At 38.9% G+C, this 18,304-nt stretch overlaps 1 protein-coding gene across 1 annotated transcript in view; it reads right to left on the bottom strand.

Moving 5' to 3' along the window:
- Window positions 1-18,304, bottom strand: part of bmpr1ba (bone morphogenetic protein receptor, type IBa) — a 95,829-nt gene that overhangs the window by 10,055 nt on the left and 67,470 nt on the right. The gene's annotated exons all lie outside the window — the stretch shown is intronic.

Raw genomic sequence — 18,304 nt, 5'->3', positions numbered from 1 at the left:
CTGCAAACGCCCCCCCTCTAAGGTAATAAAAACACAATTCTTATTCTCAGGTGATTATACACTCATGAAAACATATGTATGAATATTATATTCAATATCTGTCATATTCTGACAATAAAACCCTCCAAACCTTGCACACTGGACCTTTAGGATTAAGAAAAAAATGCATTACATCTTGGAAAGAGCAGGGACATGTATTATGTATTTAATATTCGGTGAAACATGCTCAACATACAAAAAGACAAGCTGGTTGAGCTGGTTGAGCTGGTTCAGGCAGACATTTCAAGGTGCTCTGCTTCAGTATCTACTTAATACCTCAGATATATCTAGCACAGTCTACTAGATGCATACATATTCTCACACACCCATTGCAACACAACGGTATAACACTGTCATTGCTTGGAATCACTTTGCTCTGAAGCTCTGCTTATTTGCAACACTTGCTGCCACTAATGTTCATGTAGCTTTTTCACAAACAAGCTTGAAGTACTTTCAAACGTTCATTGTGAGTTAGTGTTTAGGCTTTGTTCAGTCCATCTAATCAATAGTGAGTGACGATCCTCTCCTCTTGGATGTCTCTTTGGTAGATAAAACATCATGATTGCGCCCTCTAGAGTGGCCCAATGTCCAAGACAATATAATAAATGATCTCTAGGGTGCCCCTTCAGTGGATAAAATGTGATAAACTGCCTTATAGGCTGCACCTCCAGTGGAGAAAACATGATGCAGTGCCGTATAGGCTGCCCTATACACTAGAAAATGAGTTGGCCTCTATTTGCCTCTCAATGGTCAAATAGTTGGTAGTTCCCTGTATTCCCTAAACCAGGCAGAACTCCTTTGTGTTTTAAAATGCTAATTAATTGTGCTCTCTGGCGTTATGCTGATTTAATAATGCTGTATGTGCACTCTCACTTCTGTGATTCTGCCGCTGCCTCTGCTGGTCAAAGTGCTCAGCATCCACCTGTAGGTTCCTAAGTTCCCCTGGGGAGGAAGTTTAATATCTTCTCTCCACATTCTGTGCTGTGCTGGTGTCTGCTTGCAGGATGTGACGAGGAGGTCAGAGCCAAGACAGCTAAAATCCACTTTGTGCATATACTGTGTATTCATATGATAAATCTATTCCACATGAGCTGGATGACTGCACTGAAACACAATCTAATTTATATAGTGAACCATACAATAATCCACTAAAGAATCATAAATGAAGGAAAATAATATGGACAAAAACATGCAACATATTGAAAACAAACCTTTGAGCTCCAACACCTGGTACTCTGAAATGAGTTCACTAACACCACTTTTTTTTTTTTTTTTTTACTTTACAACTGATACAGCTCCTAAGAAGTAGAACGAAGCTGTTGTACTCCCCACTTATCCTATTTCAAAAGAGCACCTGTTTGTCACTTGAGGGAAAAAAAAGATCACGGAAGTGTCTTTCCTTCACGGCTTTTAAGATTTTCATTCATTCCAGCATGATCATTGAGACCAGATGCGTAACAGCTGCAAGCAGAGATAGTCCTTCCTCTCTGAAATAAACTACTGGCAGATACACAATCTGCTCTCCTGCTCCTTTTTCAACCTTTCCTCCTCAAGTTCACTTTTTATTTTAAAGCAGATGCTTCTCACAGTCAGAATGTATGAACCAATTATGTACTTTCACTTTTTACTTTTAACTGTTCTTATGGTGAAAGTGGCTTACAGTGATGCATAAGTGAGTGAGATAACCTTCATAATTTAAAGCACAAAAACAGCACCTAGCATCTGTAAGTCTGAAACTATTTTCAAGGCAAAGCTAAGAAAAAAAATGTATGTATGCAGAAATGGATGTGTGATGCATGGTCATAATTACGAAACAGCCAACAGTGGCTGTGCATTGGGAAACTCCAACTACTGCCTACTTTTCATGCGTTTTAGTTATTCTTGCTGGGGGATGAAAAGCTAGATTGTCTTCAAGTGCAACAAAAGGACAATGTGTGAAGCATAACAGCCAGTATGAGACAGATGTCAAGACTGTGGGTCATGCATGTCTACATTAAAGTCCTGATCTGGACGCACAACAGTCAGACAGCCATAGCTAAACAGGAGCATGGCCACTTTCATATCGCATAAAAGTCTGATATTTTCTGGCATTTTTAATTGCCTTTTCACAGTCTGTTCTCCATTCTGAGCTCATGTGGTCAATCACAGTAACAGCTTTTGGTTCGACAGCTGTAATGCCTGCACACTTGTCTGCTGCATAATAGCTCAATTATGAAACAAAGCTCAGAGGCAGGGAATCTCTACTGAGGATTTTTATTACATTCAGCTTGAAAGTCAACTTTTATCTTTTTGAGTTAGTGCTAACCCTGAGCAAGTTCCCCTAATATTAACACTGAAGTACAATTACTTCAACCTCTATAATTTTGTTGGAATATTAAAATGAAGTGGTTGTGCAGTAACAAATGAATGCAAGTTAATAATAACTTTAAATAAAAGAACTAAATTAAAAGACGAAGTGCTGCCTAATGAAACTGTGTTGCTCATTTGTATCGTACTTTACAGAATGCTCTATTATGAAATCTAAAAGCTAACTACATATAAATATAAATCATATAAATTATATCAAAATGAAAATCAAAGTCCATTGCAATATTATATAAAGTCAAAGATATATTACATAAATCTACTGTTCAATATACTATAAAACAAACACTAATACAATGTTCATCTGTCAAAAAAGAGCCATAAGACAAAACCAGTTATAGACAACCAATCAACACGCTCCATCAAATTAAAAGCACTACAATTTTAGGACCTGGTTGACTTCCAAACAGGTGAAATAAAGGAAAAAAATCCGTTATTGCTAAATATCTAAAAGTGGTTTCTCAAATTGGACCCATGCTAAAAGTGACTGCATTACAATTGAATTAGTTACTTTAAGGAACAACTGTAATGGTAAAATGAAAACAACATTAATTAAGTTTTTTCCCTTTAATTAATTATGTCTTTCTTAAAATCCATATATTAAAATGGTTTCAGAATGCTTGATTCATGAGTGTCTCAAGGTTCCCCCACTACACCGGACGACCACATGTTCTTACTGTGTATCTGCAGAAATGAATCAGGAAGACAGTAGCCAATGTGTGTAAACAAGAAGCTCTACATTGTGTACAGACTGTCAAATAATCAAACAAAGCAGAAGGATACTAAAAGAACATACCCATACCAGCAACAGCATGTTCATCCTGCCGCCATCTGGCAAGAGATACAGAAGTATCCTCTGCTGTACCACCAGACTACAAAGCAGTTTCTTCCCTGACTCTTTGAGACTCCTTAATTCATCTTGCACTCCACCATGAATAAACTTTTCTTAGAATTTATTCAAGAATTAAAAAAGGGGGAGGACAAGGGATGTGGAGGGCCCCACACACCCACGCCTGTGTTTGCCTTAGGCCCCTAAATCTGCCCCTGGTCTGGTGGGAAGTGGCCAATGAAAGGCAAGGTGCATTTCACACTGAAACGACTGACACACTCAAACAGAGCATGCAGCAATGAAGGCTAATTGTGTGCTCACTGGATAGGAGGGCACCTCTGAAAAACAAATTGGATTAGATGAAAACTTGAAAACGTGCTGTATATTATTTTCAGGGTGGTTATGTGCTGTCAGTCAAACATCAGATAATAGGTGGTGTCTTCTCTTTCATCTGAGCTCAGCTGTCTTTCACAAAACATCAAAGAACTTCCTCTAGGGATCAACGCTCAAAGCTCCCCTGAAACACAGACTACACACACACGCATTAATGCACACATCAACTTGAAAACTTTATGCACATGCACACGTGTTTCAGAAATTTCTCTTTCTCTCCTGATTTATTTCACTGTCACATTAATTTGTATTCACAGAAGAGACAAAGATTCAATGAAATGCTCGCAGAAAGATAAAATACAGCAACCTGTCAGTTTCATTCTGCTCTAATGCTTTGATTTTTACCTCCTTTGTGAGACAAACAAGGAGCAAATGCTGTTCAGCGAATGAGGTGATATTGTTTATTCACCTCATTCATGTTGACTGTGATTAATGTGAGTTTGCATCAACAATTACAGGAGAAATCTGTAATATATTTACTGTAATAAATCATAAAATGATCGTGGTATGTCATCAGAGATGAAGAAAACATGTTGAGGTGAAATACTTGTTGCAGCCGCAGTGTCCCCCTTTGAAATTTCTATTTTAGGTCAGAATAACTATTTTTGTATGCACGTTTCACATCAAAACAGAATGTTGACAGAATGAATTAATGTCTGTTTCTTTTAATCATTTATAGTCTTTTAGAAGGAGTAGAGGTTTATATGGGTAAAAGTGAGGAACATGTTAATGGAGTTTGGTAGGCAGTAAGGCAGACAGTCACTGTGTATTTTAAGAGTAGTGAGGTTTTGTTTTCAGGATAATGGGCTTAGCTTTAAATTGAAAGACAATTGTTAGTTACAAACAGCAGATCAACTGACAGCAGAGGACTCGTCTTCACTTGTTCTTTATCAGTTTACCATGTTGCATTTGTATAGTGTTCCTGCAGCCACCCCGAGCTTTCCCAAGGAGGGGGGGATATAACTCACTTCAACCATAGATCGTATATTAAAAAGTATTTCAAACTATTTAATATACTGTCTATGGCTCCAACTCGCTATTTGTACTGCAGTGCTCATTTTTGCATGTGCAATTGCTACGTATTGCTCGCCCACTTTTGTGATTGGTTTTAGCTGTTGCCACAGTTCAGTAAGCCTATAAGTAGACAGAAACGGGAGTTGCTGGCCTACTGCAGCCTGTCTCAGTCCTTTAGTTTGGTTATGTTACTGTGTAACTTTGGTGAATCCGAATTAACCCTTGAAAACACAGAAGTCACACAATAACGCAAACAAATTAACTGACCAAGTGGTATAATACGCTGTTTCCTATTTTTGAGGGAAACTATGAACAAAAAAACAAAAAAAAAAGCGAAGTCTTTCAAACAAGCGTAGCCATTTGTCATCAAGCACTTCCCTTTCTAAATGTCTCTCTTGTACACACTGATAATGTGTTGACAATGCTGCGAGAGAGGGACGGTGGGGTTTAAAGGGGTCACATTAACAATTGACCGATTTGAGAGAAAGGGAACGAGGAAGAGTAGGAGGGGGAGAAGAAAGGGGGATTAGCAAACGAGAAGTGACAGAGCTGCGGGGAACTGGTGGGCAGTTTAGCAGCACACAGAGGGGACAGAGCAGAGGCCACTGGCCTTTTCCACCCTTTCTCTCACTCTGTCCCCCTCCCTCCCATCACTTACTCCATCCTGCTGCCTAATGCTCACTCACTTTGTGTCTTACTTGATGCCAACCTCTCTCTCCCACTTTCTTCTTTGTCCTATGTCTCCGTCTTTAGCCTGTCTTTGCCTCTCTCCTGCATCTACCGCTCTTTTTTCAACGCTTAGACCTCCTAACGCTGTTTTCTTTGTCTTTTTTTCCCTTCTTCTCCTCCACTTTATTCTCCAATCTCCCTCGCTGCCGCCTTCTTTTTATACCCCACCCTCTTTCCCTTCCCATCGTCCACTTTCTTTGCCCTGTCCTCCCTATGTGAGTCCACTGAATAGTCATGTGAGGTGCTGCTGTGCTGTTGACAAAACACAAAGCCTTTCACATCCATCCTGCACCTGGGATCTCTGGCCACTGCTCTCTCTGTGTGTGTGTGTGTGTGTGTGTGTGTGTGTGTGTGTGTGTGTGTGTGTGTGTGTGTGTGTGTGTGTGTGTGTGTGTGTGTGTGTGTGTGTGTGTGCATGTGAGAAGGACAGAGAGAGATAAAATGGAAAGCCACAGCTGAGCAGAATGTTCTTTAATTCATTGGTGCTTCTTTCACAAACCCTAACTAGAATCTGCGGTGTCCAACACAACACTTTTAGGATTTAAACCAGCAAATACTACAACAATTTATAGTATGTAACAAAACGTATATCATAGAATTGCTTTACTGTCAGCTAGTAGTACATTTTATGTCATTCTATTTGACATTTCATTGAATATTGGTAGTCTAAACTCATCATAAAAAGATAAAATTACTATTTTTGCCAATGGATTCTGGTTGGTTGGTTTGGTGGGCCTCTTCTTAGTGGCTAAAATACATTTTCTGTTGACCTGATCCACAGCAGTACATCGCTCAGCTTCCTACAATGGTACTCCTGCTGTCCCAAAATGGGGGCGTGTCAACCACCATCTACTTTATGTAATACATTAACTATCGATGAGTACCTCATACACCTCATACAACCCCACGTCAAATAATGTGAGGTAAAAGTAGCTCTTCAATCCATCACACATATCACAAAGAGTAACAATTACTTTCATATTTCCAGTATGTTCAAATATTTTTACCTGTTGACTGAAGACACTTAAAAGGAGTTATAATATCCTAAAACTGTGTCACTGGTTGCCTTACGACTCTCTGCTGTCTCCTTTAAAAATGTCTGGCATGTAAGCAAGTCATTTGAGGTAATCTGTTTCTTTTACCTCCGTCGCTATCTCATGGCCATGACACACTTTCATACTCTTTAATCTTAATAAGTGTTTGTTCTTTGATTTCTCTCCTTTTTTTGTTGTCTTTGTCTTCTACCTCTGACTGCTAAATACTTTAGATACAGAGACTACTGAATTTCTCATTCATCCTGAGGTAATGGGCATTTTTTTCCCATCTGTCTGTGGGAGGGATAGGGACCAAGGTCAAATACTCTGCTGTTTTAGAAAACAAGGAGGCTCTGACCCTGCATGTTCCTCACATCTTATCTTCAAGAGGAAAAAAAAGGTTCTCTCCATGAAGACAAAAATTTAATTAGTCTTAGAGGTGCAAAATCACACATACCGTATATTCTGGCCAGAGAGAGAAGTGTATAATTTGTCATGAGGCTGCTCCTCCTAATATAATGTATTTTTGGATGTTTGAGGGCGCAGTGTTAACACAGTTAAAGAAATATGAGAGTAAATATGAGAGAAAATATTTCTCCTGGCTGTTAGGTGCAAGCCTTGTAAAAACCTGCACTGACCAATGGGGACTCCTGTCCAAACTTTACTAAGTACCACTCATGTCAAAACATGCTGCAAGTCAAACGATTCCTGCTCTGAAACTGGCTAAATTTCCAGGCACTTTACTGACACTATAATTGTTTCAAGCTCTTTCACCAAAGTGGCCGTTCAGATACCAGTATGAGCTTTCACAACTCCCCTATAGGCAATTTTTTTCAGGCTTGATGGCAGGATATAGGGGCCACTGTAAACACACAATTAACATCCGTGGCCCCACAAACCCCCAAAAGCAAAAAAAGGCCCCTTTTCAACAAATGCCGCTTTGTACAAAGTGAAACACAAAAAGAAAGAAGACGACAGATATAGAGAGATGGATAGACAGACAGGAGGGATATGGGGCATGAAATGGCAAGATGAAGACAGGAGATAGACAGACAAATGGACAGACAGGGGGAAACAGAACGAGAGAGAACATATTCATTAGTTATCTTGGCCGTGTCAAACAAGGCCTACCAAAAAAGCCCTTTCACCAAGCCCATGTAAACACTACCCGCCTCCCCCTTCCACTTAAGACACACTCATTTGACAACACTGCTCCCTTCCTGCCCCCTTCTTCCCTCTAAGTAGCAGTTCATCTTGCTGGTGTTTGACAGTGCCGTCGGTACAGCCAAAGAAACATGGAAGGTGAAAGGTTCTTTTTTTTTTCCTCCACTGCGCTCTTTCTTTCTCTTTCTCTCTGCCTCCATGCACTCTCAGTGCCCGCTCTTATCTCCATGTTCTTCTTCCTGTCAGTGTTATGATGAGCCGAGCCATCCCACATGTGCAGGAATGTCTTAATGAACCCCACTTTGTTATCTGGATGCTGGGAAGTTGAGGTCGTCTCTCTTTCTGTTTTGGCTAAATGCATTTTGAGTATTGTGACGAATCCGTCTGTCTCACACAATTACGCAAATGCCAATAAATTGTGGAAAAACTGCTCATGAAAAGTAGCTTTCACTAATTTAATACTTAGTACTTTAGTAGAATCAAGTAATCTTTTTTCATTAACTTACCACAAACATCCAAGTTTTATTTGTTCAAGTTCATTAAAATTCAAATTTCAAGTACTTATTACTTACTTACTTAGTACTAGTACTAGTACTTAGTACTACTGAGTTTCTAATGAAAAATGATAAGTGTTTAAGCAGACTTTTTATAGTATGAAGAAAACATACAATACACTTTAAGACAAGTCATGATTGACTGATTTCACAATATGAAAACAATACAAACCATGACAAAGGTTAATATTGAATTTAATCCCTATCCTCTTACTATTAAAATTTAATAAATTAACAGGGAGCAGTCTCACATGTTGTTCTTGTACCAATGCTGGAACAAAGTAGCTATAAGTTTTATGTGAGATATGAAGAACTGACTCTTCAAACTGAGAAAATGTAAAAGGAAATAAATATTTGTGATGTCTGAATAGTTGATGGTTTAACTTAATATCTCAGGCTTATTGGACATGTTTTCTGAAGTACAACTGAATTAATATCAAGTTTATTTAAAACGTAAATTTCAAAGGCCTCTTTATTTATGCACTCTCTTAAAACTCACAAATGAATTCCAAATAAAGGTGTTGTTTTAAGCAGAAACAGACACACAAGAGTTTGGGAAACTAATTGAAATGTAGGGAGCAATATAGCAACTGCCATTTTAATTTAATTAAAGGACAGTTTGTTGAATTTAGTGCCATCTAGCAGTGTTTTTTCAAATTGTAAAACTGTTGCTCCACCATCCTCTTGCAAGTGTGTAACAGTGGTATTCAAACTGTGGGGTGGGCCCCACTTGCAGGGCACAGAGCTTCTGCAGGTTGGACTTGATGACCAGGGGTAAAACTATGGTCTGAAACAAATTTTTAGGATTTATTTAGAAAATAAACAAACAGGAGTTTGCTTATTAGTTTCAAATTAAGAAAATTCAATTAAATGAAATTGTGGGGTGTGAACTTTTTTCAGCTTCTGAAGAGAGGCATGACAGAAAATGTTAAAGTGCATATCTAAGTACAGGAAACAGGAAAGGAGAAAGGTGACAGAGGAACGGAGAAAGGTGACAGAGGGTACCAAGCTTGTTCTACTGTTACTGAAGCACAGAGCAAAAAGAGGCAGGACTTAAGAGCGGATATTTTATGGATATGATATTTTATTTCCGTCATATTCTGTCAATAGATCCCTGTAAACCTTTCACACTGGGTTGATTCAGTCATTGTAGCCATCCAACAACCAGGATTGCGATCGACCACCAAGTAGCCAATCACAAAAAAATGGAAAGAACGTCACGCTGCTTCGACAGGAAATAGCTTTTAATATGTTTTCTTTAGCAAAACCAGCACAATAAAACTAGTGAGAGCTGGAATAAGTGAAGTTGTTGGGCTGCTTTCAGCTTTTATGTCCTCCAACACAACAACATCATCAACAGCTCTTCAAACATTCCTTCATTATGTCACCCTGATGAATGATGCAGTAATGAGCCAGTGCCACTCTCTAGTTATACAGCTGTCATCTGCCAGCTTTATGTTGCGACCAGCGGGGTGCGTGTGTGTGTGTGTGTGTGTGTGTGTGTGTGCGTGCGTGTACGTGTGTCCCCTTTCATGGGGATGAGTGACAGATACACACGGATTCCGGAACTCTGAGTTCATTCCAGAAGGCCCTCAGCGCTCCCCTCGGAATACAAGGAAATGATGAAACGGTCCTTTAAGGAGGTGTGAGAGAGCAAAGCAAAGAAAAGAGCCAAAGGATACCAGCTGGTCTCTTCATCAAAAGCTCCTTTGCTCCTTCTCATGGCCATCTGTGGGCTCCTACTCATAACAAAACAGCTCACATCAATTCACAGACACTGGGCATCCGGCTGTGACTGTGTGCTGTAAACTATTCTCATGCCGCTGCTTCAAATCTGGCTCATGAACTTAAGACAAAAATACAAAACACACACACACCGCAGCTGGACAAAGTAATTTCACTGAATGTGCTGGCATTATACTACCTAAATTGAAAAAAAAAAGTATTGAAAAATACTGAATTGGTAATGCCACAAGTTTGTCCTCTGGTCTGGTGTCCTCACAAAAAGTCCAATGCTGTCCACAGTCAGGATACATGTAGTCAGAGGCAGTACAGTGAATATGCAAAAGGAAATTCTTGGTCCTTAGATGCATAAGTGACTGAATGGGTTTTCTTTCAATATGAAAACAGGTTTTACTTAAAAGCTAACATGTTTAACTAAGTGAGCAACATGAACATGACTGCCAACAATTATGCGCCAGTTAGGCAGGCATAAATGTTTTGAACACCATATAAAGTGCTATTTTAAATTATATTTCAATAATTTTGTTCAGTTAATCAATGCCAACATTTGATGAGTGCCAATTTATACACATATACTACATATACTAGTATGGTGATGTTGATTTAAAATATTATTTTAGGAAGACAAAACAGTGGTCTCAGGGTACGGTTAAAAAACACAAGTTGGATGTTTTAGAACGTTTTAACGATAAATATTTGTCAGATTTTCTGTTATAATCTGTGTGAGGCTCATCCATTTTTTCCCCTCACAAAATGCCTCCACTAGGGGTGTCACAATTTAAACATTAAATCAAAAATCAATCAAAATGTGCTTTAAGTTTCAATAATTGAAATGAAAGCTAGAATCTGCAATTCTACCTGTACTTTTTTTTCTCCACTCCTGACTATTTACTGTCTGACGTGAAAAAAAAGAACACTTAATCTTTTTACAGAAGAATATGAAAATGACAGAAAATGTCAGAAAAACTTCTTTTCTTTAGCTCTACTAACCAAAACGTGATAGTCTAACAATGGCATAGACAACGGTGTTAAAAAAAAAAAAAAAGAAATGTTTAAATTGTTTAATTTAATTGAATCATGACCTTGCAATTGAAAGTCAAGTTGAATTGTGGATTTAGAGAGTTGTGACACCTCAGCCTGTATTAAAAAAAGGCATTATTGGTAGGATCTTATTTAGGCAATACATAAAACTTTTAAAACTGAAATCCAAATCAGTACATTGAGGAACTGTGTTCACATGTAACCATAAGAATATCTGGCTGATGGAAATATTTACTTCAAAGATCAAATGTTGAAGTTAAACAGAGTTGATGCGTTTCATAATATATGCAAAGAAGATGGAAAATGTCCTCCTACATCTCTTTTCAAACAACTCCTGTGGATGACAAATGAAGCTACAAAAAGCATCGGTGATCTCCTGCAGATTCCCTAAAGCAGCCGCTCTTCTCTGTACATCAGACAGATGTATATGTCACAAAGGAGTGTTTGCCACATGCAGCAGCATCAGAGTAACACAGCACGAACACCGCCTGTCACAACATGAATATATCAGTGTAGTCTTTTACACTGTTGCAACACAAAATGCTCCATTTATGACCAACAAATGACAATACACTTATAAAGAGGTGAAAAATAACCTATAAAAATATTTACGAGCATAGACACATTTAGTAGAGAAGAAGAAGAAGAGTGTGAACCGCTTTTGACCACATTCTTTCAGCAGTGTGTTCCCAATGCATCCTTGGCCACATTGTAAGACAGCCTATTCAACTGACGTCCTCTAAGTACATCATCTGGTTTGTGCCAAGTAGTCTTTGGGATCTCTTACCTGCTAAGATAGGCAGCAGATGTTTATTAACTGATTTCACCATCATGACATAGATGGTAAACATAAAATTTTAAGGCTTCTTATAGGCTACTTCTTTTTAGCTCATGGAGAAAGTCCAGACTCCCTTAGAACATCGTACAATTTTGTGAGTTGTTGAGTTGTCTACGTCAAATTCTTAATCATTTGGGCATTCTTGTCAACTCGGCAAATATTGTACTTTAAGTTCTTTATTTGTGTAAAAAAAAAAAAACATTGTGACTGTATGTTTCAAACTGTGATGATAGAAGTTTAATTGCATATTGAGCAGGAAGTCACAAGTGGTAACTTGAAGTGCATGTAGAGACACATTGTAATGCCATGTGTGAACATATATACTCAGAGCAGTTAAGCACATGTTAATACCGGGTGTAAACAGCCTGCCAGAAACAGGTTGATTTGATAGGAAGAATTCATGTTTACTCTGCCAGCAAAGCAGATATCAAATTAGATCTAACTTTGGTTTCTTTTCATTTCTTTCCTCTTGTCCCTCTAGAATCATTAGATTTGGTAAATGGCAGAAAAACTAACCAGAGTTATTGCCATGAAATTCCCCAGTTTCCACACACAAGCACACTCAACAACTGCATAAACCGCAGTGACTGTGGCACTGATATCACATGAACTGTTAATTAACTTTTACCAATTAGTTCCATTGGTGGTTTCTCTGAGAGTCACACTCCCACTGACTGAAAACCTGTTTTTTCTCCTTGCTCAAACATGTTCTACAACACTTTCCAAACAATTTTATCCTAACCACAAGACAGACATTAGATCCACAGCTTTCAACATGTGGTTTCTAATGCTAACTCATATTCCCCCAAACACTTTAAACTGAGTGAGATCCAGTGACTGAACACGGCATACTTGGACAATGATGCTCACCCATCACATGGAGTAATAAGTAGCATCGTGTTACAATACACACACCCTCACAGTCCATTCAAACTTGGCAGCTATTTTTACCATATTGGATCTGCTATTCCCGTGATATCATCATGTGACTCATTGTTCCATCATGGTGGTATGCAAAAATCATGCCTATAAACTGATAAACAATAGCCACGCACTTGCCAAGCCGAAAGTTGGCCGTGGCAAATATAACAGACCAAGTTTAGAATTCCACACAGACACCCACAGTTTGTGTGTGTGTGTCCCAGAGCAATTAAAAACACACAGGCACACTCACACCAGCTAAAGGTGGGTTTCAGAAATGGACAATGACGGCATTTTGGAGATAGTTTGCATTTTTGGGAGATGTAGTCCTTCACTGTTGAAGTCTAGTCATATGATGTAAACTTTTTTGTGTGCACATTTCTATATAAGACATAAAAAAGACAGACACACACAAGAGAAAAAAGAGAAAGAAACCACTGAAAATATTTACAGAGCTGCAATCATATTAAGTTTCACATGAAGTTCTCTTGCTGGAAAACAGATGTCTTAAAGTCCATTCTCCGTGTATACACACTGGCAGCTTCATGTTTCTACATCACACTTAGATACCTTGCAAATTGGACTTCCAAACTCATTGTGATGTCACAAATCATGCCTGTAGGCCTGCCCCTTAAAATCAGATTTTCAGTGATAACAGAAAAACATCCCACTTTCAGCAGATGAATGGTAAAGCACATGCATCAGTCTGCACAGAGAAGCTCAAACATCCAACTGCATGTATAAGAAGAAAAATATGTTTATGAGTGGAGGAGGACATTAACCTGGACTTGAACTTGAACTTGTTTTAAATTGAGGGCTTTGATTTAATCAAACTCTCTCTCCTTTTTCCAGTAAACTGCTATGCAGTTGCTCATCTCGTGGTCAACACAATATTCAAGCACACAAATACACAGCTTTTTCCTCCCTGACAGGCTGAGAGATAGTCCCACTTCAAACATGCATCATCAGCACAGTTTCTTTAAATAAATACTCCAAGTGACACAAACATTAAATACACAGAGCACCAACACAGGAAGGCATTAAGGACAGGAATGATTTCCATGGAGGCAGAAAGGGGCTATGCAGAGAAGGACAAGGAACAACAAACAGAAGTCTGGCATTTGTGAAAAGCTTAATGGCTGAATGGGCAAACCAACGGTCCCAAACATCCAGTGCACAAGTTTTACTTTGTTCAGTTGGTATGGACACAAATAGTTTGATTTACACCAAATGTTCAGATTAAGATGAATTTTGATTAAGTTGGTTCACAGTAACACAACACAGTAACCCAGGTCAAGCTGTTATGGCACTCAAGATAACACAGGCTGATAAGGAAGAAGAAAAAAATATTAAATGTAAGAACTTTGTATCAGCTGTTTTTGACCATGGTAAACAAAGACCTACAGCACAGAGCACCATGACACACACTGTTGTCCTCAACCATCACCTCACACTGTCTAGAAGGGATGAAGCCTCTGGTGAAGCTTTGGTTGTCATTTTTCCTGTGTGCATCTTTTCTTAAACCAGTGGTTTTCAGACTGAGGTGATGGGCCCCCCTGGGGGGCGCAGAGCCACTGCAGGGGGTGTGTGGATGTCCAGGAAAGAAGTATAGAGTAAAACAAACCAACATGAATTTGCTGATGCTATCGTGCTAACATTTATTTCACTTAATTCAACGTCAGTCCTTTTTTTATCAGTTGCTTCCCCAATTCCCCAGTTATTGCTAATACCTGAGAGGGGTGGAGGTTAAATGTTTTTGGCTTCTGAAAGTGAGGCATGCCAGTTTAAGTTTGGGAACCACTGTCTGAGACACCACGACGTACTTTCCAGTGAGTTCCACACCCTCAATCCACAGCCACAGGGGCGGGAATTGATAACCAGTTTGTGCTGAGAACCGGTTCCAAGTTGTCCAATCCATCTGAATCATATGCCTCTGAGCTTATCGGTTCCTTTTATTGATTATTGCAAAAGAATGATGGTGGAAACAACGAGGATGAGTCATGGCGGAGAGGAAGAAACAATCCAAAGTGTTCATTAAGCCAAAGGCTTAATTTCATTTAGAAATAAAGGTGATAACAGTGCTAGTGGTAATGTCTGTAAAATGATTTCAAGTACAGGTGGAAACAGCAGCAATATGCTGAAACGTGTATGTGAAACTAATTCCAGGAATGTGATGCATTTGATAATCTACACAAGGGTTTGAATGCTTCCCTCCTGAGCAGCAGGTCCGTTACAGAGTAAATATCCTCTGTTACAATCACATTAGTGCCACGCAGGCTTAGCAATTTTTTTTTTAAATTTGACAACCTATATAAAAATGAACACTACACAATAATTTATGTCATCCATTTAAGATAAGACAGACTGTTGCTACAGCTAGTTCTCAAGCTACAACCAGTGCAACTCACACATCACCTCCCAGGCAGCAAAACCTTTTCACATTTCATAGAAAAAATACATTGAAAGGTTGAATCTCTTTAATTTCCTAAATTAATTGATTAGATCTTTGGTCTCTGAAATGTCAGATAATGGCAAAAAAAAGAAAAATGTCAATCAGTTATTTCGTTTACTGACATATCGGAGTAACTATGGAGAAACTAGAAAATATTCCCACTTAAGCTACTACAAGGAGCTTTTAACTGGTTATGAAACAGTCTTATTACTGATGTCTCAATATGACCAACAAGTTAACGAGATTACCAGCGACAAGCTCGGCTGTTTCTATGTAATTATTCTTAATAGCTGCAACCGGGATGGATTCTCTGTGAAATCAGATGAAACGAGTCTGTGTTCACATTTACCCAGGAAAGGTTACAGTAAATAGCGTGTTAGGAGGAGATTATTACTTCAATAACTGTAATTCGGAGGCTATATTTTGGGGTTATGACAGTGGAATCAGTGGAAGTTCAACACAATACGAAAATTACTTGCAGGAGCTTTAAAAAACTGGAATCAGAGAATTTTAATTTCTTTAATCAAACTGATTAAACAATTAAACAAAGCGGTGATTAATTTAATATTTGACAACTAATCAGTTATTAGAATTGGTATCCTGACAATAATAAATATAAAATAATACAATATAATAATATTGTTAGGCCTTGTGGATCTCTTATTTATCAGTTCAGCTGAACTATCCATTAAGTGTAACTGCATTATTTGTACGCTTTACAACAGTTATTTTATATATTATGAATGTAATTCATTTGCATTTTTCTGCAAACATCACTATTGTTTTATTGCCTAGGCCTCATATCAATAAAATTTTAAAAATCCCACCTTTTCTCAGCCTCAACCAGTGTTGTTGTTTAGAGTTATTTAAATGTAGAATGTGTGTTAAATGCTTTGAACCCACAGCTCTGTCAAGGCTTTCATAAGCATCAAGTCGAGTCTGTGCCAAGATTTGTTCTGGAACATCACAGGAGTGGAGCAACAATGCCGAACACAAATATAAACAACTTAAACCTTGACGAAACCATCCTGACTGGATTCATATCATATAAACGCAGCATCACTCTGCATTTCTGACACGTAACATGCACATCAAAGTAAAACCTCTACACATGGAGTGTGTAATAAGATAACAGAAACTATCATTTGTCTTTCAGGACACATCTCGCCCTCAGTAGGGGCAATCAAAACACTCTTTGTCGGTTAGCAAAACCTCTGTCTCACATACACACACACACACACACACCCACACACAATCATTGTCATGCAGAACTAATAGCCACTGACAATGATTGCTTGGGGTGAATGATAAATGAACAAAATCTGAATTTGAGATGTCCGGCACTGAGAATGAGAGCAAATCTGTGTGTAGGTGAGTGCCTCTTAGTGTGCCTGTGGGAGTGGAGTGTGTGCGTGTGTGTATGTGTTTGTGAGTAGAGGGAGGGCTGATGGTGTTAACATTACAGCTGCCATGTGTTTATTTCCCAGAATTCTGGTCTGTGGCGTCTCAGTCATCTCCACAGGCTTAAACAGTCACTTTCCATCCATTTACAGCCAGTATGTGTGTATGTGTGTACAGCATCTGTGTATGTGTGTACTGTACACGTGTGAGTGTGTGTGTGTGTGTGTGTGTGCTGTGGATATTAATGTATTTCCCATTAATGTGTGGATAATGTGTGGAATGTGGACATTAGTGTATTTGTCTAACATCCATGACAAAACAGATCTCTACATGTATGAGTGTACAAGTCCCTGCTTTGTGTGTGTGTGTGTGTGTGTGTGTGTGTACAGTTGTATGCGTCCCACTGTCTCCTCCGTGTGATTAGCTTCCCATTAACTAAGTCGCATATGACCCATCAGTGGCTCCAGGCCTCCTCTGTACTATCTCACTGGACAAACATGCTGTCAGCTCGGCCCATTCACACACACACACACACACATGCACACACACACACATTCAACATCCACTCCCATCTGTACAGCCATTAGGTACCTATCATAGCGTATGATGACTGTCTGTATTGCACAGCCATTTGGTTAAAAGTGGCCACAGTGACATCCACAAATGACCCTAAATTACAGCCTGTGAATTTATTCATTTTTCACTGCCATATTTAAAGCAGCTGATTCATTCACCTCTCATTCTCTTCATTTTCTCCTCCTGTGATTAACTAATGCACAAAATGATAGCACCTTTGGAAACGTCATCAGTTAATGAGGTGATTTATTTCAGGCGCACACAAAACATGACAGCATCTTTTAATAAGACGGTAAGAGTGATTTCGGCTTAATAGTGAAATCAATAGAGGGCAGCATATCAATGCTATAGTCTTCGCTGTAGCTATCTTTGGCTGTAGTTAGCCTACTAGCTGCCGTTAGCTCAGTTAGCCCTGTAGCTAGAGGCCCTTTGTAAATTCAAGTCTGGGTGAACCTGCAGCTCTGAGCACTGGGGGAGTGTTTGTGTTTACATCACAGGCAACAGAACCAGACTCAGCAGCCTTTCAGTGAACACCAGGACCAAACACAGTCTGGCCCCTATTGGTCTGAGAGGCTGACGACAGGGAATACTGTACCACGATTTACAGTGTCTCCGACCAGGACAGCAGGCGGGGAGAGAAGAGATGTAAAGTGGAGAGGACTGAGATGGAGGTTGGGCATCAAGGAAGCAGCAGGAAGCCAGAATATTTTCACATCACACATTATATATTAAGAATTTATTTTTAACCAGAGCTGCTGATTGTTGAACAGTGGAAAGACATTTTGTTTTCAGTTTGTTGATTGGTTATATTTATTATAAAAGTTAAGAGAGCTTGTGAAAGTAGCAAATTCACAGTTCACATCTCCCAGCTGAAACCACATGGGGATCGGACTGTGCCTCTTGTGATATTAGTGTAAGTGATATTACTAGACATGATGGGCTGGGGTTAGCTGGTTAGCATGCTAAATTCAGTAGATATCTCAGCAACACAATACATACACGTCTTTGTAATACTGCATTAACTGTTACTGATTCACATTCTTTTGATAATGTTCATCTTTTGAACATTTTAAATTAAAATTCTGATCACATTGCACCTTTAAACCACTTAACTCTGAGTTAAAGAGGCTTAGATTTCACTTAAGAATTCAGTATCTGGTTAATTTAGACTTCTTACTGTTTAGATTGGTAAAAAAAAAACATGTAAATTAT

Source organism: Lutjanus erythropterus, chromosome 10, assembly GCF_056507025.1.
Source record: "Lutjanus erythropterus isolate fLutEry1 chromosome 10, fLutEry1.hap2, whole genome shotgun sequence".
Taxonomy (NCBI): Eukaryota; Metazoa; Chordata; class Actinopteri; order Lutjaniformes; family Lutjanidae; genus Lutjanus; species Lutjanus erythropterus.
The sequence above is the reverse complement of the archived record's forward strand: the minus strand, read 5'-3'. Positions and strand labels throughout refer to the sequence as shown.